Source organism: Magnolia sinica, chromosome 15 (genome assembly GCF_029962835.1).
Source record: "Magnolia sinica isolate HGM2019 chromosome 15, MsV1, whole genome shotgun sequence".
Taxonomy (NCBI): Eukaryota; Viridiplantae; Streptophyta; class Magnoliopsida; order Magnoliales; family Magnoliaceae; genus Magnolia; species Magnolia sinica.
In genome coordinates this window covers 56,278,201-56,303,492 of record NC_080587.1, presented here as the reverse complement: position 1 = coordinate 56,303,492, position 25,292 = coordinate 56,278,201, and the positions used below count along the sequence as shown (strand labels likewise).

At 37.9% G+C, this 25,292-nt stretch overlaps 1 protein-coding gene and 1 long non-coding RNA gene across 6 annotated transcripts in view; one reads left to right on the top strand and one right to left on the bottom strand.

Annotated features, from left to right (window-relative positions):
* The first annotated feature begins 8,159 nt into the window (after window positions 1-8,159).
* The window catches only part of LOC131228165 (THO complex subunit 7B-like), a 33,744-nt gene continuing 16,611 nt past the window's right edge, over window positions 8,160-25,292 (top strand). For 3 of the 5 annotated variants that reach the window (XM_058224012.1, XM_058224008.1, XM_058224010.1), the window contains exon 1: window positions 22,315-22,550. The gene's annotated coding sequence lies outside the window, so the exon portion shown is untranslated. Of the gene's footprint in view, window positions 8,359-22,314; window positions 22,551-25,292 lie in introns of those variants that run through there. The other 2 variants (XM_058224009.1, XM_058224011.1) reach the window with 1 other exon arrangement.
* Window positions 18,519-20,129, bottom strand: LOC131228166 (uncharacterized). The gene is made up of 2 exons (XR_009162739.1): window positions 19,288-20,129; window positions 18,519-19,193 (listed from the first exon to the last, which is right to left on the bottom strand). It is a non-coding gene; the product is annotated as an uncharacterized LOC131228166 (long non-coding RNA).

Here is a 25,292-nt window from a genome sequence, read left to right as displayed (position 1 = left end):
GACGATATGGGTATTACTAGTTGAACATGACGGACTTTTATATTAAATATATGATTGCTGACCATGCCAACAACATGGTCGCATACAACATGCACTAATAACAAGATTACATTTAATTGTGAAACTATGGCCTTTTCGAGGTTAGGCCATAGATTTGATTAGTATGATTAAGCCTCTGTCTTCGAAGGGGTACAAATTTATCATTGTGGTCATCGACTAATTCACAAAATGGGTAGAAGTTAAACCTATGAAGGGAATTAAATATGCTGATGTGATCAGTTTTATTCAGGAAAATATAATTTATAAATTTGATATTCCAGAGTCAATTACGATAGACAATGGGATGATATTTAATGTCACCCTAGTTAAAGTTTTTGCCAAAAAATATATAATTAGAATTTTAAATTCGTCGCATTCTACGCGCAAGCAAATGACCAAGCGGAAGCTTTAAACAATATTCATAAAAACATTATAAAAAAGATGAATGACAATAACCTAAGCGCATGGAATTTGAAATTATCAAAGGCACTTTGGGCATGTTGAACTCCCCAAAGATAGGGACCTAGGTGACTCCTTTTGCCTTGACCTATGGACATGATGCAGTACTTGCTATGGAAATAACTATCCCATCTTTAAGGGTAGCTTATCAAAATCAATTAACCTTGGAGGAATTCATCGAGGACATGCTTATTGAATTAGAAGAGCTAGATGACATTCGATTAAGAGCGTTGGATGCTTTATAATGATATAAGGATCGCGACACTAGAATTTATAATAGAAAGGTAAAATGAAAATCATTTGTCAAGAGGAAGCTAGTTTGAAAAGCAATTCTGTCATTTGGTGCCAAGGATAATGGAAAATTGGGCAAATAGTCACGAAATGGGATGGCATTCGTAGACGACAATATTACAAAATTGTCCATTAATGGTCAATATTTAAAGAATTTCACTACCGATATGTGGGAAACATTTTTGAAAAATATAGAAGAATAAAGGGCTATTTCAGCCATGATGTTTGACCAAATTCAAAGCCTAAGAATCTAATTGGAGACATCAACAAAAACTCAAAATGGTTGATGAACAGTTTTTTATTTATAAATATTTATACAATTTTAGTATTAAAAAAAAAGTTGTTATTCCAGTGGTGATATAAAAGCTTGATAAGTGATCACTATAAAAAACAATTAGAGCTAGTAAAAATTCATAGTTGACAAGATTGACATATGTGACTCCGGGTTTGAGTTTTCCCCCAGAGCTGAGCTTAAAGATGGGATCTGATAATGCATAATCAATCCTAAGGAATGACATCATTTCTTCATTATATAGAGGATAAAATGAAGCCTTTCTTTGTTTAGCTTCATAAAAAGTCATAGTTAAATAGACTTAATTCCATTTTCAGTCACATTGCTTTTTGTGGAGATCTTCACGAAGCCGTAAAACTCATTGCATGTGTGTTCAGTGTTCGACATAGGATTTCCAAGGGCCGAATTTCATAAAATAAAAAAATCTTTTAAACGCTATATAGCAAAGATATGCTCGAGATTACACAGGATAATCAAGGCTGGAGCGATTTATTTATGCTTCTTCCTCACCGGTTGTTCTTGTTGTCGGGGTGATGATGATCTGCTCGTAGAGGGCCCCGCTCCTTTAGATTTTAATTTCTTTATGTCAATTATGTCAAATGGTGGAAGTTGAAGCTTCAACTATCGGATTCGTCTCAAGAAGGGGATAATTTGTCAAAAACAGACTAGATGAGCCTTTCTCAACATTCGTTGCAGTAACTGGTTCACCAGGATTTGAAAGAGCCAGTAGATAATGAACATCGAGAGAGAGAGAGAGAGAGAGAGAGAGAGCGAGAGAGAGAGACCAGAGAATATGAATTGGAAGTGTTGGTATAAGAAGTGAGAGTGGCGATTATCTCTGAATTATCCTTAATATGTTGGGGTGTATGTATCGGTGGATTCAAAGAAAGTGTACAACATGGAAATGGAATGGCCTAGCCGAGGCCATATTGATGAGCGAGAAGATTGGGTGAGTAAAATTCAATGCCATTTTTCTGATATTTTCCTATGTTCTTATCACAGCCTCATGTTGGGATATCTTGAGCTAGTAGATAGCTAGCCCATACTACATTTCGAGCTTTAATCAAATGTGCATCATTTGTGTCAAGCTGTGTTTTAGTGAACAAGTTCAGACCAAGTTCTTTATATATGTATATATATATATATATATATATATATATATATGTATGTATATATATATGTATATATATATGTATGTATATATATATATATATATATATATATATGTATGTATATATATATGTATATATATATGTATGTATATATATATATATGGGCAAAAAAATAATCACATCGATCTAGGCGTAGAGAAGATAAGTAACATAGACTTTCATCGAAAAAGGCAAGTTTTATAGATGCCTTGATCCGATGATATCCATAGGACAATAACGTTTTAGTAGTCCTTACAACTTTGTTGTTAAATTCATGAAATATTCATAGAGCCATAGTTAGAGTAAACAGAAAGGGTTGTTGACTAATCGTGGACCATCGAAAGTCAAGATATACATGCTTCAATAAAGATGACCAAGTAGAAATGAATTATTACTTTTGTTCCAAACGCATGTAGATCGACTAGGTTGATGTATTCTTTGGTAATTTTGTCAGCTTTGACATAAAGAAGTAACCAACAAATGCACATTAACAAGAAGCACGGTGCTCTCGATGGCTAACCTCCTATTCGGTCTTGCGTTCTGGTTACATGAATGTTATATACGACACATAAATGTCACTAACTTTGAATGTGGCTTTGTTGGACACACATCCTAGGTAGAACTGATAACCTGACGGGAGTAGAGATGTCAAAGTGCAGACATCCATGACCATATGACCCATTAGACCACATCGAAAGTGGAATGAATTGATTGAGTGACTCTAAAAGTAGGCTGCCGCAAGTATAATGTACGGCAGGATGTGGTGTGATTTCACAAGCTGACAGATGAATGCATTCAGTAATGACAATCTCTGTCTGTTGAATAAGAAACTTGCTTTTGACATGAATGTACTATTTAAGCCAGCCATCGAGAGGGTTGGGCTATAATGGAAGAACGTTATATATTTCCCAGTATTTCCAATCAAAGAATTCATGAGAAATAAATAAAAAATAAAAAAATCGTTCTCTTCTATTGGATGGAAAGAAATTGGAAAAGGTGGAAAATTTGGAGAGGAAGTTGGATTAAAGGTTGAACCAGGGTATAAAATAGAATTCAGATCAGAAGAAAGGATTATCTCTGTATAAGCAAAAGAGCGAAGCAGTTCTAGCAAAGTACCAAAAGAGGAGGTTAAAAATACCATAATATCAGAAAGCTTTGCCGTATTTAGAGTCATGGGCATAGGTGATTAAGAAAAGGGTTTATGGTTTTAGAAAAGAAGCGAGTGACAATGAAGAGATGGCATATATAAGGCTTTTACATGTGAGGCATTAATTGATGTGTGATGATTGGATCGAATACCAAAACAAAAGTTGCCGTAAAGATATAGAAATATATTCTTTGCATTACACGTGGCGTTTGATGACAAAGAGAATGAGAAGATGACGACGCCATTTGATTTTTCAAACATAGAGAATTTAACACATGGCCTAGTTCATTAAATACATGATTACATTTTTTACTATTCTTTGTTGAATAGCTAGAAATGTGAGGGGGTAGAGTTTGTACCAAAATCTGTATAGATTATATAGGTGATGCTGATGTTAGTTTTTTTTTTTAGTATTTTTAGTATTTTAGTTCACCTAATAGAAATAAATGGTTGCTCCAACCATGTCAGCTCAAAAGAACACTCTCGTAGATGAGATCACGGTCAATAAAGGGTAACCATTCTTTTCTTAGTTGGTCACAAATGATTGAGTCACATAGATGAATAGTTATTATCTCATCTTTCTTTCTAAAGTCTATAAATATCAGAAGCAAATTCAAAAAAAAAAAAAAAATCCTCTCCGAACTCAACAAGACATAACTATCAATTCAGCTCAATGATGTGTATCTAGGTTTAGTCATCACCCACTTAATAGTAGCAGATACTTAGCATATATTTATATTTAGTTCATCCCTAGGCACTCGTCAAACTAACTTAGGTCTTAGTCAATAGTTGTAATTCCTTTTCATCTGCACCTACCTACCAGATCTGAAGGAAGGCAATAGCTTAGGAATCTGTTCACCTACACTCATATGTTGGGCCGATTATAGTTCTAATTCACGATATTGTCTTTGTTTTACTCATCAGCACGCTACTCTTACAAACACCCTATTGCTCTCAACCAGACGGGTGATCCCATTATAGTGGTAAGTCATTCTCATTTTCTCATTGCATCCATCTCTTCTCTCTTTTCGTTTCGATCATATGATTCTTGCACCTTCAAAAGTGTTTGGATTTTAAGGCAAAAAAGAGCTCATTTGGAAGAAGAGACTCAACCTCCACCAATTGCCTGAGTAACAAGTGCACGATAGTTGCCCGAATAAACAAATGACCGAGCCACGACCGAGCCTCATTCTATCTCAATGTTAGGGGTCGGTGGTCACAATTTGAATTGGACCCAATTGGATCTAGCACACTCACAACCTCTACATGTGATCCACATGGTTGAATTCGAGACCTAACATCAGTCAATGGTAAACGGTAATCATTGTGAAGATGTAGTGCATTATTATGATAAGTAGTAATCCAAACATTCCCTATGTTATCTGGAGTACCGAAGTGTGGGCACACTTGTCTGTCTAAAAAAACTCGTATATATTCATTCCTATAGCATAATTGACTTTGGACTTGAAGAACATGTTCTATCCAAGGCTCATGTTACATATTCCTTTTGCCTTTTTTTTTTCCATGCAATGAGGGGGCGGATTCAGTTAGGTCGAGGCAAATCAGGAACGTGGGGCCCATCTTGATGTATATTGCATACTACGTCAATCGTCCATTTTTTCCAACTTATTTTAGGACATGAGCCCAAAATGAGGCAGATGGAAATCTCTAAGTATAACACCACAAGAAGTGGTGATGATTGACCATTAAAAACTTCTTCTGGACCACAAAAGTTTTGAATCAAACTCATACTTGTATTTTCGCTTCATCTAGGTCTATCTGACCTTATCAACGGGTCGGATGGTAAATAAACATTATAGTGGGTGGGTGATAAAAGTTTTGGATCAAACTCATGCTTGTATTTTTACTTCATCCAGATTTGTTTGACTTTATCAAGTAGGATGGCACTTATGGATTTTTTAATGATGCACGTTCAATCACCACTATTTCCTGTGGTGTGGTCCATCAGAGATTTGGATCTGCCGCATTTTTTGGATTTAGATCCTAAAATGAGCTAGTAAAATGGATGAACAGCATAGATATACAATACATGCATCAAGGTGGACCCATATTCACGACCAGACCAGCCTCTGTGGGCTCCAAAATGATGCACATATTTTATCTACACCGTCTAACTATTTTGGATCATTATTTTAGAATATCGGCACAAAAATAAGGTAGATCCAAATCTCCGGTGGACCACACTATTTAAAAAGCTTCTTAAGCCCACTTTAATGTTTATTTGCCATCCAACCTGTTGATTAGGGCACACAGACTCTAATGAAAAAAAAAAAAAAAACACAAATATCTGATGCAAAAGTTCTAGGTCCCCAAAAATTTTCTAATGTTGGGAATTCAATCACCACTTTTTCCTGTGGTGTGGTCCACTAAAATTTGAATTTACCTTCATTTTTGTTTCATCCCCTAAAATAAGGGAGTAGAATAGATGGACGATGTGGATAAAACACATGTATCATGGTAGGACCCGTAAAGCACCGTTGCTACTGTAGGAGCGCGCCTCAACCAAGATGGTGCGGCCCTTACAGTGGGCACACCTAATGTATGTATTCAATATCAATGCTTTCCCTCAATTTTCCATAAACGATTTAGGCCATTAGACAAAAATGGAGCAGATCCAATTCTCACGTGAATAGGATAAGGTGGCTTTTGATATTTGTGTTTTTTTTTTTCCTAGTTTTACATAACCGCATCAATGGGCCTTAGGAAGGAGCTGTGGACCTAAGGAAGTTTTTAATGATGGAGCATGCAATTATCATGGTTTCCTGTTGTATTGTTGACATGAGATTTGGATGTATATGATTCGGATTCCTGATTTAAGCCCGAGCCCAACTGCTGGGGCCTGATACACCACTCCAAGCCCCACCCAAGCCCGAAGGGCTGTTGGAACTACCCGGCCCATTGACAGCCCTAATTTGCTCCCTGCTATTGTCAATAGCCAGTAGCAATGCTCTATTGACCCTACTTATCCGGACGCAGGTTGGCTAGTGACGCTGCCATCAGCCAGGTGGCTAGTGGTCGGTGCAATATGGACCCTACCATGATGTAGGTATTTTATCCACGCCGTCCACCCATTTTGAAATATAAATTTAGGCTTCATCCCAAAAATTAGGTAGATTTAAATCTGGTTGGACCACACCATGCGAAAACAGTAGTGATTGAATGTTCACCATTAAAAACCTCCTAGGGCCCACTGTAATGGTTATTTGACATATAACCTGTTAATTAGGTCATAAAGACTTGGATGATGGGAAAAATATATATATCAGCTTGATTCAAAACTTTTGTGGCCCCAAGAAACTTTTAATGGTGAGTGTTCAATCGACATTGTGCGGTCCACTTGAGATTTGGATCAACCTCATTTTTGGGCTCATAACATAAAATTACCTGGAAGAATGGGTGGACCACATGGATGAAACACATACATCATGGTGGGTCCCCACATATCACCGACCACTAGCCATTGACTAGTCATAGGGTCAGTAGCCAATCCGTTTCCCACTTATCCACGCCGTACATTCATTTTTCCAAATCATTTTAAGAGAATCGGTGAGTTCAGAAATAAGGCAGACCCAAATACTGAACGAAGCTTAATATTGAGTTACTCGGTATGGTATTATCATACTGAGTAAACTCTAATGGGCTCACCATGAATGCATGTGGTTTATCTACACTGGTCATATGTTTTTCAGAGCATTTTAGGGGTTTAATCCAAAATTGGTGAATATCCAAAGCTCAATTGGACTCTACCATATGAATAAATAGAAATATTAATTTCCACGGTTGAAAACTTTTTAAAGACCTAGTGATGTTAATTTGTCATCCAACCTATTCATAAGATCCAACAGACAAACAAATACCAGCTTGATCTAAAACTTCTTTGCCCCCAATAATTTCTCAAAGGTAGATGTTCAATTTACACGGGTTTTTGGCAATGTGCTTCACTTGAGAATTGGATACACTCTAGCTTTGGGATAAAGCTCTAAATTTATCTGTTAAAAGAGATGGACGGAGTGGATAAAATGCATGAATGACAGTTGAGCCTCCATAGTTTACTCAGAGCATATTGAGTTACTCGCTACGCAATCCACTTCCTCAACCACGGCTGTTTTCTCGTGGCTTAGTCCACTTGAGGTTTGGAAATGTATTTATTTACTTTAAAATGATCCAGAAAAGTAAATGCACAGCTGGCATAGACGCGGATTACGTCATACCCGTACGGGCGAGCCTTTGTGAGGCCCACCGTAATGTAAGTGTTTTATCCCACCTGTTCATAGCTTTTCTCAGATCTTAAAGGCATGATTTTAAAATTGAAGCAGGTCCACAGCTCCAGTAGACCTCACCAAACGAACCTGCAGTGATAATGATATCCCACGTTGGAACCTTTCGAAGGGCCACTGTGATGTTTTTTAAACCATCAACCTACTCATAAGGTTACGTAGACATAGATGGATCGAAAAAATAAATATCATCCTGATCCGAAGCTTCTCCAGCTCTCAAGAAGCTTTTAATGGTGGGCGTTCAATCCCCACTTTGTGACCCACTTAAGCCCTGTACCTACCTCATGTTTCGGTTCATACCTTAAAATGATCTGAGAAAAACGATGAACGGTGTGGATAAAACACTTACATCACGGTGGGCCCCACAGATCCCTGCCTGGACGGATTACCGTCGGGGAGGGGTAGGACGCAATTCGCGTCCAAACGATGGGATCGACGAAGAACTCTGCACTGCCCCCACCTCGCTGTTGGCAGCGTCAGTAGGCAATCCGCGTCCCCTCTGATTTGACTGAATCGGCGTCCGTTCAAAGCTCTCTCTCATTCTCATTTGTTGATCCTAAAATCCCCCTAGTCTCTCTCCCTATCTCCCATTCATTTCTTTAACCCTAAAATCTCCCTTCTCTCTTTCTCATTCATTTCTTAACCCTAAAATCTCCCTTCTCTCTTCAATCGCTGCTTGAGGTAGGTTCTAAAACCCTACATCTTTTATTTCTTTAACGTTGTGTTCGGATATACCATCGAAATTAAATTGCAACTTTTTATATAATTATAGTGGAAATTACCATCCATAGCATCAGCTTTAAGAGATTGGGCATCCATTGTGCAGAAGTGGAGCTCGTCTTGCAGTGATCCAGACCGTTGATGTGATTTTCCCCACCGTGGATTGCGAATGTTCCGAAGATTTTCCATTTTCGATGATTCTATCCATCATATCTATGTTTGGATCATTGATGTGCTTCTTCCTAACCGTATTGGCCACTTATTGAAGGGTTGTAATTGTACAGTCTGGGAATTTTTTGAATTGTCACTCTTCCAATGTGCGTTACTCCAGATCAATGGTCTTGGATCCCTGAACCATGGGCCCAACATGAACAACTGGACCATCAGGACTATTGACATTCTGAAGCTATTAGGAGTTGTGAATGCAGCTGCAAATTGAAGTATCTTCCTCATTATGAATGCTAGGAAATTTAATTTTCTCTTGTTTAAACTGATTCTTTGTGATTAAATACATGTGTGCATCCAAACTCAGCTTTAATCATTACATTAATCAAGTGGGGCTATAGTCTATCATTACAGGTAAGTAGGTAACCACATTAGTTGCTGCCCGTCAAGTGTTTGGCAAAATTCCTGAATCCGTAACCACATGTATTTTGCCAAAGCCTTTTCAACTAATGTCAACATGTAAGTAGGAATTTTGATTAAGGCTTTACGGATTCAGGTAACCACATACTATGTCAACTGTCCAGTGGCTTGATTAAGGATTTGCGCATACAAATCCCTAGGGCCTAGGACATATCTTGCATAATCTAGGGGTGGATGCCAAGATATGCAAAAAGTACGGCTGTTTAAGTAACAGTAATGGTGGTCAACATTACGCGTTACGGGATCGTAACGGCTGTTATCGAAAAAACAGCCCATGATGGCCCCATAATTGTCTGTTAAGAGGTTGATATAGTGTTATTTTATTTATTTATTTATTTATTTATTATTATTATTATTAAAGCAATGGCTGTTATGGCTTGTATGGTAATAGTAACAGTAGTGGCTGTTACAGAATACCATGGTGGATGCAAGCCCCAAACCAAATGAGACTGAAGAAGCCAAAAGAGTTGGCATTGTTCGGCATGCACATAATTATGGAATGGGACTCTTCTTTGCCAATAACATGGGCATTAGGGAAATGCATACCACCATGGAAGCTAGCTTTCATATTAATTGCCTTAAAATTATGTATTTGAATTGTGGTGTGCCATGAAGGCTGTTACAAGGCCGTAAAGGCTGTTACGTAAAGATAACGGTGGCAACCGTTACACGTGATGGGGTTGTAAAGGTCATAATATCCGTTATGGAAAAAATAACCTGTAAAGACTGTTACAACCCCCGTAACGGCTCATTACGCCCCCCGTAAAGGCCATAAAGGCCCTGTAACAGTCCATTACGGGACTGATACAGGTTTTTTGGATTATTTTTTTCAAAAAAGAGGAGACTGTAATGGCCGTTACGACCCATATCATAAAGGTAATGGTGGTGGCCATTACGGCCACCGTTACTGTTACAGAATACCTTGATTTGAGCCATGAATGGCCCTTTTATTCAAGGGCTAGAGAGGCTAATTGTATTGCAGATTCTTTAGTAGAGGAAGAAGTTCATAAATCTTCTCTTTATATAGGGGTCTTATCCATTGTAGTTGTAGGTACCCTCTCTTTAGCTAATACATGCTAACTGTTATCTATTAAAAAAAAGTCTCACATGCACACACTTGTATAGGTTTCTCTTAGTGCGTATGCTACGAAATACCTTCATTGTTTTGGGATTTGTTTCCTTTATCTTAAAAAATAAATAAATAAATAAAAATAAATAAATAAAATAAAATCTTCTCCTCATATAGGGGGCTTTTATCCATTTACTTAATGGATTGCAGTTGTACGTACCCTCTCTTTTAATAATACATGCTAACTGTTATCCATAAAAAAAAAGAAAAGAAAAAAAAAGTTTCCCCCTCCATTTTTTTCTGGGATTTGCTCCCTTTGTATTCAGTATTCCCCATTCCTTGATGTATGCTCATGCTTAGTAATTAAATGTTGTTATTTCTTGATAAAAAGTACTTATGGTTGGACATCCATGAAGTTAAACATGGGAGAGCATTAAACCACTATAGAATTGAAGGTTACTTACAGTAAGTGGTAAGCACAAGTTTTTTGGAACTAGGATGAAGATACTTTTCTTTTTTCTTGTTTTTTTGACCTCCAACACGGGCATTGAAGTTGTTTTTGGTTCGGCCACATGAGACCATTGAGCTTGTGTGATCATGACTCGATCTCTGATACTCAGATCCTTTGAAATATCACAAATTACTTGACTCTCTTGTAAGTGTGGGTACTGGTTATAACTTGGGTGTAGGGAGGGATGGAGGGAGGGGAGTATGTTTATGTTTTTGGCACAATGATGGGACAGTACAAGGATTTCCCTTATTACCTTTTATAGGGTAGAATGTGGTGATGGTTCATCATGCTTTATATGGAGGAGGGAGTACCTTTAGCTTTTGGGTATCACAGGATGGATGGGGAGGGAGCATCTTTACCTTTTGGGGATGGGATGGGATGGCCTTCTCCCATGTATAGAGGCTAGAATATCGTAATAGTTCACTACCATTTTATGGAGTTGGGTTATTTATATATAAAAAAAAAAACACCATTTGATAAAGATCCCATGGTGCATATTGTTTGCAAATGGCATAATTTTGATTGACAAGACGAGAGGGCATAAATACAAAGCGAGATTTATGGATGGATGCTTTGGAATCTAAAATATTTAAACTTAGTCGGACTAAAACAAAGTATATGGAGTGCAATTTCAATAACAGTAGGAGTGAAAATGACGAATTAGTTAAGATTGTTAAGTTTCCCAAAATGATCACTTTTGATACCTTGGGTCAATAATTCATAAGAGTGGTTATAATGCAGGGGCATTTTCACATTGGGCTCGAGTGGGATCGCCTGTGGGATGCAGAGGTACACTCGGGGTGGGTGACCCATGTGATTTGGGGCCCACAGGGGAGGTTTCGTGTTCGAGACTCCTCACCAGGGGTGATTAATGTGCATTTCACATAGGGCTCAAGTGGGGTAGCCTGTGAGATGCGGGGACACACTCGGGGTGGGCGGCTTATGTGAGTTGGGGCTCACGAAGGGGGTTTGGCCGAGGTTTTAAACCCATGAGATGTGGGGCCTGGGCTATGAGATAAAGGGATTAATTCGCCATACTCTAATAGTTCAAGCTTTTAAAGCAAGCGGTTAATTGTCCTGCATCAGGTTAGATTGTGAAGGATGTTGCCCATAGAATTCGAGCTAGGTGGAGAAAATGGGGATATGCCTCTAGAGTTTTATGTAATTGTTACCACTCAAATTGAAAGGGAAATAATTACAAAAGACCTACACTAGAGGTTGGCATTGGGTCTTTATCTTTTACATTGATTAGGCATTTACAGGAGGAGGTCCCTTTGGTGTATATTATTTGTAGGTGACGTTTTGATTCATGAGACAAGGGGGAGGTAAACACAAAGCTAGAACCATGAAAGCTGTTTCAGAATTTAATGGTTTTAAAATTAGCTGGAAAGAAACAAAGTATCTAAATATGCAATTTTTGGTAATAAAAAGAGTGGAAACAAGGACTTAGATAAGATTAATGGCAAAGAAGGCAATTTTATACGGTTAAGGTCATGCAATCATCCATCCATTAGATGTTCGGAACCTTGGAGGATCCAACGTTCCTCCAAGAATCGGAAAATCATATGGCAGCCATGTTTTGTGGCTATTTTTTGGGTGATTTGGAAGGAGCGGAACATATGGAATACATACACTTGCATCTGGTGTTATATCTAGAGTGGAACGACGTGTTTACTCTCAGGTAGATGCAACCAGTTGCCCTTTTCTTTCTATTGTTGGCGGAGTGCCCCTCTCATGATTAGTTATCTTTGTATTAGTGTTGGTCATATTGGCCGTCGAGCCCCTTTTGGTTTAATAAAATATCACCTTTTCTAATAAAAAAAAGTAACCCAAAATGACCATTTTTTGTACCTTGGGTCAACAATCCATGAAAGAGATTGAGAAGGATGTTGTTCATAGAATTAGAGACGGGTGGATGAAGTGAAGATGTGCTTTTGGAGTTTTATGTGAACATTGCATACCATCAAACTGAATGGAAAATTTTACAAGACAACTATAAGACTAGTCATGCTTTTTGCGATTGAATGTTGGGCAATCAAAGAACAACATGTTCATGGAATGAGTGTGATTTTGTATTGAATATGAATATTATATTGAGGATCACATTCATTGCCATTTCACAAGACATTCTCAGAACGTTGCCAGATTCACGCAAGAGTGACAAGAGCATGCATAGTTGGAAGGCTTTTATTATTATTTGGGTTCCTATTATATTCCAAGCTGAAGCATATCACTGACCCCTAATTACTTCTAGGGAATAACCCTTGATTCTATGGTAAAATATGGTGACAAAATTGTAATAAATATACATAAGGTGAAAAGGTGATATATAATAGAATGCAAGAGACACAATGAAATGCAAATACGCACGGCTCTGTGGCCTCCTCATATGGTGATATATTAGGTTATGAGCGCTCTTCTTTGGTAATTCTCCTTTCCATCATAGAATCCATGATAGTATTGAATGGATTTGGGATAGGGGAGTGTGTGCATTCTGCGTATGAATCTTTGAGATAGGGAGCAAAGTACTGTCTCATTTGGAAAACACATCATTGCCTATCAAAGGAATAGTGCTTTTGCACTATAATGGATACATGGAATAATATTTTGGAATCCATACTGGAGTGATAGAATGAATATCTCATGTAATGGTGGATGTTTAATCACAATATTAGTCACGGGGCTAGATCGAGTGATCAATCTATAGAGCTCATCTGTGGAAGAGAATTAGATTAAATGTTCTCCTTAAAAGACCTATGTCTATTTGGGTAATAAATGGACCTTGAATGGGTAGCGTCACAATCAATGGGCAGCTGCATAATTAATTAGGCAGTTCAGTATCAAATGGGAAGCTATAATATTAATTGGGCAGCAGCTATGCTACTAACAAGGCAGTTGCAATATCAATTAGAACAATAACCATATCAAATGAGCAATTACAATAGCAAATGAGTGACTAGAGTAGCAATAAAACAGCTATAAGAGCAAATGAATAGCAAATTATATCAAGGAGCTTGCTAGTATGTCAAATGGGTTGCTATAATAGTAAATGACCAGCTATTATATAAAAGAGGACAGCAGCATATTTGAACGGATGGTGGGTTAGCTAAATGGTAAATGGATAGCTACTGTATCATGTGGAGAACAAGTGCAAGAATGCAAAGTAGCTGTACCAAATGGACAGCTACTTTGCTAGATGGACAACCAATGTTGTCATATGCGATCGCATAATTGATTGTGTGATCGCATAGTCGCACAAATCCATGCATATGGCATATGCGATGGTCGCATATGCCATATGCTATGGTATGCGATCGCATATCACATAATGCGATCACATACATTCCATCTAGGGGTGTACATCGAGTCGAACCGAGTTGAGCTAGCCTTAGCTCGACTCGTCTCGGCCACTAGCTGACCTCAGCTCGAACTCGACTCGACTCGGTCCTTGAGCCTGACTGGCCAGCTCGGCTCGGTTCAGTCAGCAGCTCGGGCTAGTTCGAGCCGAGTTCGCCTGTGCAGCATTTTCACAAACACCTAGACTGCACCTTCAAAATCTCACTGTATTTAAGACAGCAACAATGGTTTTACAGGTATTTTATCAAACACCTTCTAAGCAACATAAAAAATCAAGAAAAAAAACGGGTATTGGTTTCATATACATACCTTCCTTGCCACCAGCCACACTTCGTTGGGTTATTTCATCAAACACTTGCTGAGCAACATCAATATCAAAGTAACCGAGTCACCGAACTAGTTTGATCAGAGTTCGATTCGAGTTGGGTTCAATCCGAGTCGAGTCGATCTAGGGCCAGCTCGAACTCGGCTCAAACTCATTTTCGAGCTCAAAAAATCAGCTGACTTGGCTCGAACTCAGCTTCAAACCAAGTCGATTTAAGCGAGTTAACTGAGCTAGCTCGGTTCGTGTACGCCTCTAATTCCATCAGTCAAAAATCTAACCGTTGGAACTTTAATTATTATTATTTTTTTCTGGAAGTTTTGCCTATAAAAAGGCACTTCCCCCTCCATTTGTAACATATACTTACTAAAACTCTCAATACATCATTCTAAAGCCCCCATTCTCTCTTAATCTCTTTCATAATTTCTCTTATCTTTATTCTTTACTATTTTCACTTGAAGTTGAATGCAAGAAAAAAGGATTCAAGATCAAGAAGCAAGAAGAAGAATCACTCTATCTCTTTCTTTCTTCTATTTTCTTATTCTAATCTCTTACTCTCTTTTTTTTCATTTTTTTTTTATTTTTAAATTTCTAATCTCTATTCTAACTTGTGTTGTGTGATCTATTCTTGATTTCTTTCATTAGATTATCATTTATCAAGAGTAAAAAGTCAAGACTCAACAACTTGAGAGTCAAGTCAAGTCTCAACTCTCAAGCAGCAAGCTTAGCACACATGCTCAAGATTTAAGTTAACCAACAACAAAGTCTTCTATTTTGTGTTTCATTGTAATTTCTAAATTGTAATTGTAAATTTGTAATTGTAGACTTGTAGTTTCTAGTTTGTACTTTGTAGTTTCTAGTTTCTACATTCGAGTTTATTTATAATTTTATAATTTCTAGTTTATTTAAAGTTCTAGTTTATTTCAAGTTTCTAGCTTATTTCTAGTTTCTAGGATTCAATTTTCAAGTTTCAAGTTCAACTTTTAGGTTCAAGACTTCCAAGTTCAAGAGAAGAAATATTTTCAACTTTTAAGACACTTTCAAGACTTCCAACTTCCAACTTCCAAGGGCTCAAGAGGAGTCGAGACTCAAGAGACTCTCTCTCTCCCTCTCTCTCTCTCTCTCTCACAATTGTAACTCCACAACCATACTAGTGACACTATCTCTCCCTCTCTTTTAGTATTTTTACTATTTACTTTATTTAGTAGTATTCACTTACTAGTTACTAGTTAGTAGTTAGTAGTTACTTGTTTACTATACTAAATAATACTTACTAGTACGTACTACTTACTAAGTTTGTTTAGTACTTGGACTCTAATACATTTCACACTCATAGTCTCATACACACACTACTGTCTACTACTCTACCCTATTAGGCTACTACATAGTGTCATCATGTCTTCTTCCTAACCTTCCACTTTAAGGCCAAAGTCAAATGACCTAGGTTGGAAGTACGGGCACTATCAAAGTGACAATGATATGTCCCACGTAGTGTGTGACCTATGTGGATACGTAAGTTTTGGTAGTATTGACTGGCATAAACAACATCTTGTGCACGCATCAAGAGTAAATGCAAGAACATGTACCAATGTTACTCCATAAATCCGTAGGAAAATCATGGACCATATAGACAAGCATGCTTGAAAAAGATATGACACATCAGCCATACAAGAAGAATTTATGGAGAGAAGCTTATGAAGACATAAATGTAGTAGATTTGGATGAATCTACACCATCTACATCCACAAGGCGATCTAGACTGGCCGCCAAAAGGGCCCGTGAGCATGAGCCTATGGATAGGTGGTGTAAACCACATTCGGAAGATGTGGTGGACCAAAGGGCCAAAGGATCTGCCCAAACCACTTTAGAAAGCTGGTATAGGAAGAAAGATAGAAAAACCACAATTCAGTAATCGCAAAGTGGTTTTATCAAGCTAGTGCAGCTTTTAACACCGTGAAGATAAAGAGTTTTAAAGTAATGGTTGAAGTTATAGGTCAATTTGGACCTGGCTTGAAACCCCATTCCTGTCATGAAGTGAAGGAGAGTTGCCTTAAAAAAGAGGTGGAGTTTACTAGAAGCTTTATCTCTGAATACAAAGAAAGTTGGAAAATATATGTTTGTTTGTTAATGTCCGATGAATGGACCGATAGATTCGGTTGTACATTGATAAATTTCCTTATAAATTGTCCAATTGGGACAATGTTTTTGAAGTCTATGGATGCATCGCTTCATTCCCACACGGCTAATTATTTATTTAAATTGTTAGATACTATAGTTGAAGAGGTAGGAGAGGAATATGTTGCCCAAGTTATTATAGACAACACAACTAATTATCTAGCTGCTGGTTGCCAACTTATGGAGAAGAGGCGATGTTAATTTTAGACACCATGCGCGACACATTGTATCGATTTAATGTTAGAGGATATAGGTAGGTTATATCTTAAAGTAATTGCTAAGGCTGGGATAATCACGGTTTTTATGCCTAAGCATGCCCTTCTTCTCCATCACATGAGAGGCCACCTTGGGTGCAACTTGCTTTGTCCTGTTGTGACCCGATTCGCAACAACTTTCTTAACACTACAAAGATGTATTGAAAGAAAGTTGAACTTAGGTTCTTTGTAGTGTCAACTGATTGGAATAATGGACCATGGTCAAAGAAGGCTAAAGGAAAGTTAGTCCAATAAACCATTCTTTCCGCTCAATTTCGTGCTCAAGTGGTATAGGCTTTCAAATAATCGGAACCCTAGTAATTGTGTTGCGATTGATAGATGGTGATGAAAAGCCACTCATGGGTATATCTATGATGCGATGGAGAGGGCTAGAAACAAAATAAATGAATACTTCAACTATAAATAAAGTGATTACTAGCCCATCCTAGATATTGTAGATGCTAGATGGGGTAGCCAAATGTCATCTCTTTTGTATTCAGCTGGCTACATCCTTAATTCGGCCATATTCTTTGCGTATGCCGATCGGACTACCACAACCACATTCCATATGATCGGATTTCTAGACGCTTTAAAAAGAATGGTTACCTATAAAGAAGAACGAGATAAAATTTCTCGGGAGTTGGACTTCTACTTGAGAAGTGGAGAAATTTGGTCAAGTGAGATTGTTATTAGGCATAGAAGTATGAAATTGCCAAGTATGCAATTCTATGAAGTTCGACAACGTACAATGTAAGAAGTCTACGTGAGAAGGTGTCTAACTTAAACTTATTTGCACAACTGACTGGTGGTATATGTATGAAGTTGACCCGACTAGGAGGGATTCGACACTATAGAAGCTAGCCATGAGAATTCTTGGCCTTACATGTTCTTCAAGCGGTTGCAAGCGTAATTGGAGTACATTCGAGTCAGTAAGTTTTATAACTTAAAGTTCTATAATTCACTTCTTCCAGTTTCATATTTCAATGTTAAATTTCTAATATTACACATTCTAAATGTTAATGCAGATTCACACAAAAAAAAAGAAAAAAAAAAGAAAAAAGAAAAGAAATCGCATCAAATAAAAGAAACTCAATGACTTGGTCTTCATCCAATATAACCAGAAGCCGTGGGAAAGATTCTAGGCTAGGCGAGAAAAGCCTGAATTCTATGATCCTATCAGCCTAGATGATTTGGAGGCAAATGGTGGTTGGCTTGTGGAGACAAAAGGATCTAGTCTTTGTTGGCAAGGACCTTACATGGGCCCAAGTCAAAGACGCTGCTTATGGATCAACACCTAGTGAAGGTTTTCAACAACATAGAATAGGAGCTGGAGGGGTGAGCAGTAGCACGAGGCTTGTGCCTCGCAGTCAAGGAGAAGACGATGATATTGAGATTGAAGAAGTACAAGAAGAAAATTCTTGACCATTAGAGGTGGATGAGCAACTTGTGCGGACAAATGAAATGAAGAAGAAACAAAAGAAGATGAAGTGTACGTTGAAAAAGGAGATGACTCTAACGATGATGATGATGATGGTGATGGTGGTGATGTGCCACAATGGGAGAGGGAACAATGTGTATAGTAAATTTATAGTTTGTACTTCGTAGATTTTATCAATAAAAGTATTAAGTTTTTATCAATAAGTTGCTGAGTTGTTGTTAATTTTTAGTTATTAATAACTTAGATAATATAAGTAATATTACACAAATTATTTTGAAAATTGATAGGAGTAGTTGAGTCTTTATGGAAAAAAAAAAAACAGATCTTTAATTTAATTTAATTTAATTTTATTTTATTTTATTTTATTATTATTCTTTTTTTAAAGGCTGTGCGATCACTTATGCGATTGTGCAATTGCATAAGCAATCACACAGGTTGGATGACATACAATCACTTGTGCGATTTTACAACATTGTTGAAAACAAAGTGATGTCCTTAGGTCAGCAACTATGCTTAATGGACAGGAGCTATGATATTTGGAATGCTATGGACAGCTTGAATATCAATGGTAATAGCTAGTGTATCGATTGTACAGCAGCACATGGACTGCTAGTTAGTTAATTAACTGTTAGCTGATTAACCAGACTTCTAGCTACTTAACTGGGCAGCAATGCATGGGCGGCGAGGTATGGACAGCAAGCTGTAAATGAATGGCCAGCAATATAGTTAAATGGGCTATAGGTGGATGGTTGCTGATCAGATCAAATAGATAGTTGTTTGTTAGATTCAACAAGCAGTTGCTGATTAAATGAGATGGACAGCAGTATAGCAGCTAAAACATAGCAGTACTTGTAGTTCAAGTACAGCAAGAATCTATGATTAAGAAACAACAGAAATCTGTCATGAAGAGAGTTGAATCTGCTATGAGACGAGAGTTGAATAAACTCTGAACAAGTGCTGAAATCTGCTATTAACTTGCTGTGTAATCTGATAATAATCTAAGCTGTGATCTGAACTACAGTCAGCTACAAATTAAGGTTAAAATTAGTTGTGAATTGGAGTTGAAATCTGACCAGAAACTGCATTGAAATCTGATATAAACTGAAATAGAATTCAAACCTGAACTGAGGTGTAATAAGATCACAATCTGAGATGCGATCTGCTGTGAATAGGAAACGCTGATCTGTTGTGAATGAGAGATGTGATCTAATCTGGAGATGAGCTGAAATGATCTACATCTGAAGTAAAGATGAGCAGATCTGAACTCATCTGTACTGCGATCTGAACGATAGGCAATCTGCAATCTCAAGCGATCATGATCTGGAACTCCAAGAAATTAGCACAAAAAGCTGATGAAGTAAATGTGGATTTGAAGAAGAGGAAATAAGTAAATTAGAAGAAGAAGATGAAGATGACGGTTTGAAGAAGAAGATGGAGATCAGCTGGAGGGCTGCTTGTTGAAGATCAGTTGCCATGAGAAGATGATTGCTGCTTGCAGATTTGATAATACTGTGCTGAAGAAGATCATAGCTTGCTGAAGAAAATTAATGATTATCTGATCTTCTTCCGGATCAGCTTGCTGCAGATTGGACTTTTGCAGATCAGCTTAACAAGAAAGTTGGTTGATGAAGATCAGTTAGCAACTGAATATAGAAATTCTCAGATCTGAGATGGATTAGAGAGAGGAGAGGAAGAAGGAAAAGGGAGAGGGAGAGAAGGAGAATGAGAATGAGATGATGCATTTGAATGGGGTGAGCTGCTCTCCTTTTATATGCAAGCAAAGGGTGCTTCCTTGCCACGTGGCAGCCTCTCATTGGTCCTCTTTGGTCGAGATTACAGCTGTCATCCACTTGGATACCACATGATACTCTACTTGATTGGCTAAAGCCAAATGGCCTGCTTATGCTATCAGTAACCTTTGCAGTCAGCAGCGCACGGTTTTGGGAAAACAGGCGTCTGCCTCGATACTCGTCCATTTGAGGTGTTCTTCAGAACATTGGAAAGATAATTCGATGACCTATCAATCTAGCTTGGAATCAGGTCCATTGGATACCGTTTAGCCCACCAAACATTGCCTACAGGGTGCAAGAGGCATCATTAACATTGTCTTTCTGATCAACTTCACACAGTTTCAGTAATTGAACTGGATCTTTCTCAATACTGGTCGGATCGGAGTGAAATCAATTTTAAATGAAAGATCTTTGGAGATGTTTTCCTATGGATCAAGAATCACACTGATCAGACACCGTTTGCCCCTTCATCACTGAGTCGAAGTTGGCCCATCTGCACTGTCCAGTTTTCAACACAATTTGGAATAGTCATTTTCTAGGTGTCAACAAATGCCCCCTAATTGGGCCTAGTAGGTGATCATCAAAATACCCAACTGCAGCAAGAGATCTGGTCACTACTGCCCTGGAAGCTTGCTGGGTTCAGGTGCAATTATTAAGGAACATGAACACGTTTGATCGTAGAAACCAAAGGAAACTATCATGCGAAACCCTTTGTCAAACAACATTGTCTGTAACAAATATCCATGTTTATTGTAGGCCATCACCATAACTGTAATTGATTCAATTATACTGAAACCAACGCTCTGTAGATCTAAGGCATTTATGCTAGAATTTCTTGCTTGAAAATTTGAAGTCATTGTACTGCTATCAAACCAGAGAGTCGGGGCAAGCAAACTGAGAACAACCCCAGATCAAATCTTCTGTACTGAGGATATGGCGGTGGTGTCTACTGTAGGAGCTCTTGTGGAAACTCGTAGAGTCAACCCATTTAAATGATAATAACCATGACTTTGGCTTTGGTGACTTATCTGATGATGATATTAATGAGAAAGGGATATTACTTCAACACTTTTCTGAGCCATCATTGATACAAAAATACCCTCGAATAAATAATAGCAATAAAGGAGAAGCCCAATATAATATCATAGATAAAGGTCGATGATCGCTAACTGCGAGGCACTTCTAATAACTCAAGAACCCGATTTGGGTTTTACTCTGATAGATCTAGATGCGGAGGAGAGTTGTAAAATCCCAATAACAATCTTCAATCTATCTCATGCGGTCAGTAAGTGCCTGCGATCTGTATATGTGTCGGTTGGTAAGCGCCTATAGAATCTTACTTGACTTCGTCCCCCCCCCCCCCCTTTATCTTTTTTTGTTAAGGCCTTATTCACTCAGTTTGCCCCATCCTTCACCCTTCTGGCAGATGAAATACACGTTTGTAGCTTCTATTCATCAAGTCGAATGGGGAGTCTTTCTATTGATTCTTGCTACAATACATAAAAAAGCTTTGAGCAGAACAAAGACAAAGGGCCCCTTTCCCAATTCCTTCAGTGCCTGTGCTCATGATTGGGTGGCTAAGTCTTCCCTGAACCAACTGTGACCGATCTTGACGCAAGCCCGAAAGCTACCGCAACTAACGATGACCTGCCCCGACACTGCGAGGGATGGGACATGGTGCCTCTTATGAAAGCATCAGACAAAGGTATTGTTCGTAGTGGAAAGGGGTTAGGGTGGGAACAATATATCACACACAGGGCAAGTGATCCCCGCTTCCAAAGTCTTGGGCTTAGAAAGGCGTTGCGGGGAGGGTTAGGCCGGGTCTGTCCAAGGGGAATCTCTATATGAATGACTTGATTTGGCCAAGGCAAAGTAATGGCCGTACTTCACTAAGGGGTTAGGTTTGACTCCATTGGTGTTTTAAATAGCGTCACTACATAGCGTAGTGTAGCCGACATGCTACATAGCATGCTAAAATCGTGTATTTCCCCTGTAGTGTACGCTACAAGCTACTTAGGTTGTAACATCTGTAGCGTGCACTACAATGTACCTTTTATTTTTAAAGAGAAAACATTTGTAGAGGGTGTTAGCTTTAGATATGGTGTAAAATGATAGTGGCCCATCCTTTTCACACATGGTAATGGTGTAGAGCTATCAAGACCATCCAGATAGTGGGTCTTATTGTAGATAAGTAATATTTGTATTTGTACCCATGTAAGACTATCTTAACCATCCATTAAATGGCCCCCCACATGTACGGCTTTGGACTTGTGCCATGATAGAAATGGTGCGAAACTCACATTTTAAGGACTTAAAACTAAAAGGCTTTTTGAAAGAGGGTCCTCAATAGAAAAATCCTTAGACGATACATGCACCCCTTTGGCCCTTTGATTCTCTCGATCCAAAAAGCGATTAAAGAGGATATTTTTGCTAATCAATTGACCTTGCAAGAAGGTCTGTTTGCTATATCTTCAAGATCTTTGGAGCTCAAATGAAGGAGAAAATCAAATTTCCCCCCTTCTACGTTCGTATAGCTACGAAGCTCAAACATCCTTTTTTTATTGATTGCATCTTTTCTTGAGCTTGACAAGGGTATGATCGTGCCCCTTAATATCTCCTAATGAGTTCTTTTTCATTTTGGATGAAGATTTATGTTTTTTTTTTTTGCTTTATGATGCCAATTACTATGCAATGTTGTAGGATATATGTTGCTATGTAGTTTTTTTTAATACATACATACATGCATGCATATATAGGGGCCTGTTATAGTGTGTGTATGGCATGTCAATATGCAATGTTGTAGAATAGGGCATGCTATGCAATTATTGTTATTATTATTATTATTTTTTCCAATTTTCCTTTGTTTTAGGGGCTTCTTGTGGTGTGTGTGTGGCATGCATGCAACCCATCCAACCATCACAAGGGCCACCGTGCTTTAGTGGAGGTGTTTTGGTGGTTGTGCATTGTTTTCTATGACGTCGCGCACGTGGGGCCACTATGGTGTATTTATTTGGATTTAAACCTATCAAGTATATCATGTGAGCCACCACTTTACAATGGTGGTTTTTTAGGGCTGCCTTGTGGTGTAGTCTCTACGTGATAATTTGGTTTTCTTGTTTTTTATACTCATGGCTATTCATAGCTTAGATTTAGAAAGTTGCTTAGAAAGTTGTTGATTTGATTTGGTTTATATATATGGATTGGCTTTTGATAAATGATCATTAATAACTTGTTTGAACATGCTTATACTTGACAAGTGAATAATTTTTACGCTTTTTTTGTTTTTGTTTTTGTTTTTTTTTTTTTTTTTTTGTTTTTTTGTTTTTTTTTGTTTTTTTGTTTTTTTTTTTTATAATATTTATCATATTTTTTCTTTTTTTAAAAAAAAATAAAAAATAGAAGTATCATGTACCTTATGCTCTATGTTACATAGCTTATGCTACATGCTATATAAGGTTGGACACTACGCAACACACTACGTGCTATTTAAAACCCTTGTATTCATAGGTGTCTTGTTCCTAGCATTGGTGAACAGATAGAATTCGAGTGGTCCACCATTGCCCCGACACTTTTCATCAAAATTTAAATTTAATTTTTTGGTTGTATTTTTTTAAGATAATGTTGTTGTAACATTATATGTTTATATTTTGGCAGGAGCTTAGTAATTTTGGGCTAATTTCGAGTTGGAGACTTGGAGTGTGGCAGGACTTGGACTTGGGGTAGAATTTGTGAGTTGTGTCTTGTGTTGTGAACAGGAAAAAATGACAACCCAATTAGGAAATGAGGATATTAGATGTCAATATTGTGAGATAGTAGGTGGGAATAGGCATGCCATAAAATGCAACTATTGTGTTGAATGTTGATTAGTAACCGGAGAAATTACACAAGTGAAACAACATTTGGTACATCAAAAGAGGCAAGTTGCGGGGTGCCCAAGCATGCCAAGAGATGTAAGGTGGATGATGAAGTGTAAGCATGGTGTGCCGTAACGGCCATTATGGGGTTGTAAAGGCCATTACGTAAAGGTAACGGTGACAACCGTTACATGTTATGGAGTCGTAATGGCAGTAACGGCTGTTAAGGAAAAAAAAAACCCATAATGGCCGTTACAACCCCATAACAATACATTACGGGGCCGATATAGGCTTTCGAGTTTCTTTTTAGTAGTTTAAAAAAAATAAAAATAAAAAATAAAAAATCTTAACAGTCGTAAGGTGACGATGGTGGCCATTATGGCCATCGTTACCGTTACGGAATGCCTTGGGTGGAAGAGATTATTGGGAAAAAAGCTACCGTGCAAAAGAAACAACAAGATGCTCTCGATGTAGCCTGAGTGATGTTGTCATATGCGATCACGTAAGCACTTAGTTATGGGGTTATACCATCGTATACACATTATGTGAGGGTATAACCTCCCAACAACTAGATTTTTTTACTGTAGGGACTTATTTTTTGCTTCATTTTTTCTCTCAGTTTTTTCTTATAGGTAAGCACTCTCACCCCTCTATTTTCACAATTCTCTCTCTCTCTCACTCTAGTCTCTTAACTCTCTTACTCTATTAGTCTCATTCTCTCTTTAAATGACAAATCCAATTTATATGTTGTTTTTTCAAATTTTGTTAGCATATGAAATCATTTGAGTAGTTGTTAGTGGACTTGTTAGTCTAATATTCTAATAAAACTATAAAAAACAATTCCCTACACTTGTATTCTTTTTACATAAATTTTCATATATGTTTTTCATTTTTTCTTGATTTTTCTTCTTCTTCTTCTTCGTCGTTTTTTTTTTTTTTTTTCTTTTGGCAAAAGAAAATTTTGTTTGGGGGGTTGTGCCATCACATATGCCATTATGCCATCGCATAAGCACACAAGCCCCTTGGGTCGCACGGGATCACTTATGCCATTTGACAACATTGAGCCAGAGCAAAGGGTTTTGGTGCTGATTTTATGGGTGTGGGTGATGATGATAATGTTATCCAATGAAGTTTTTAATAAGTAGGTGAAAATGGTGAGGTGAGAACCTATATTGCTCTTGAAAAATGAAGAGTGTTGGCACATGTTTGGAGAGAGGGGGTCAATTCATAATATAGGAGGCAATAGGAATGAGAGTGGGAGTGGGGCTGGGAGTGTGAGTGCGAGACTAGTCAGGGTGAAAGTAGGTGTCAAAGTATATTCAGTGGTTTACTGCATGTCTTCAGCTTCATATGCTCATCAACTATTGATGATGTGGATGTAGTGGAGCCAGGGAGACATTCATGTGATCCCATTTTATTTAGGAAAGAGATGATAAAGTACAAGAGGTTGAAACAAATATGGGGAAAAACTACGGTTGAG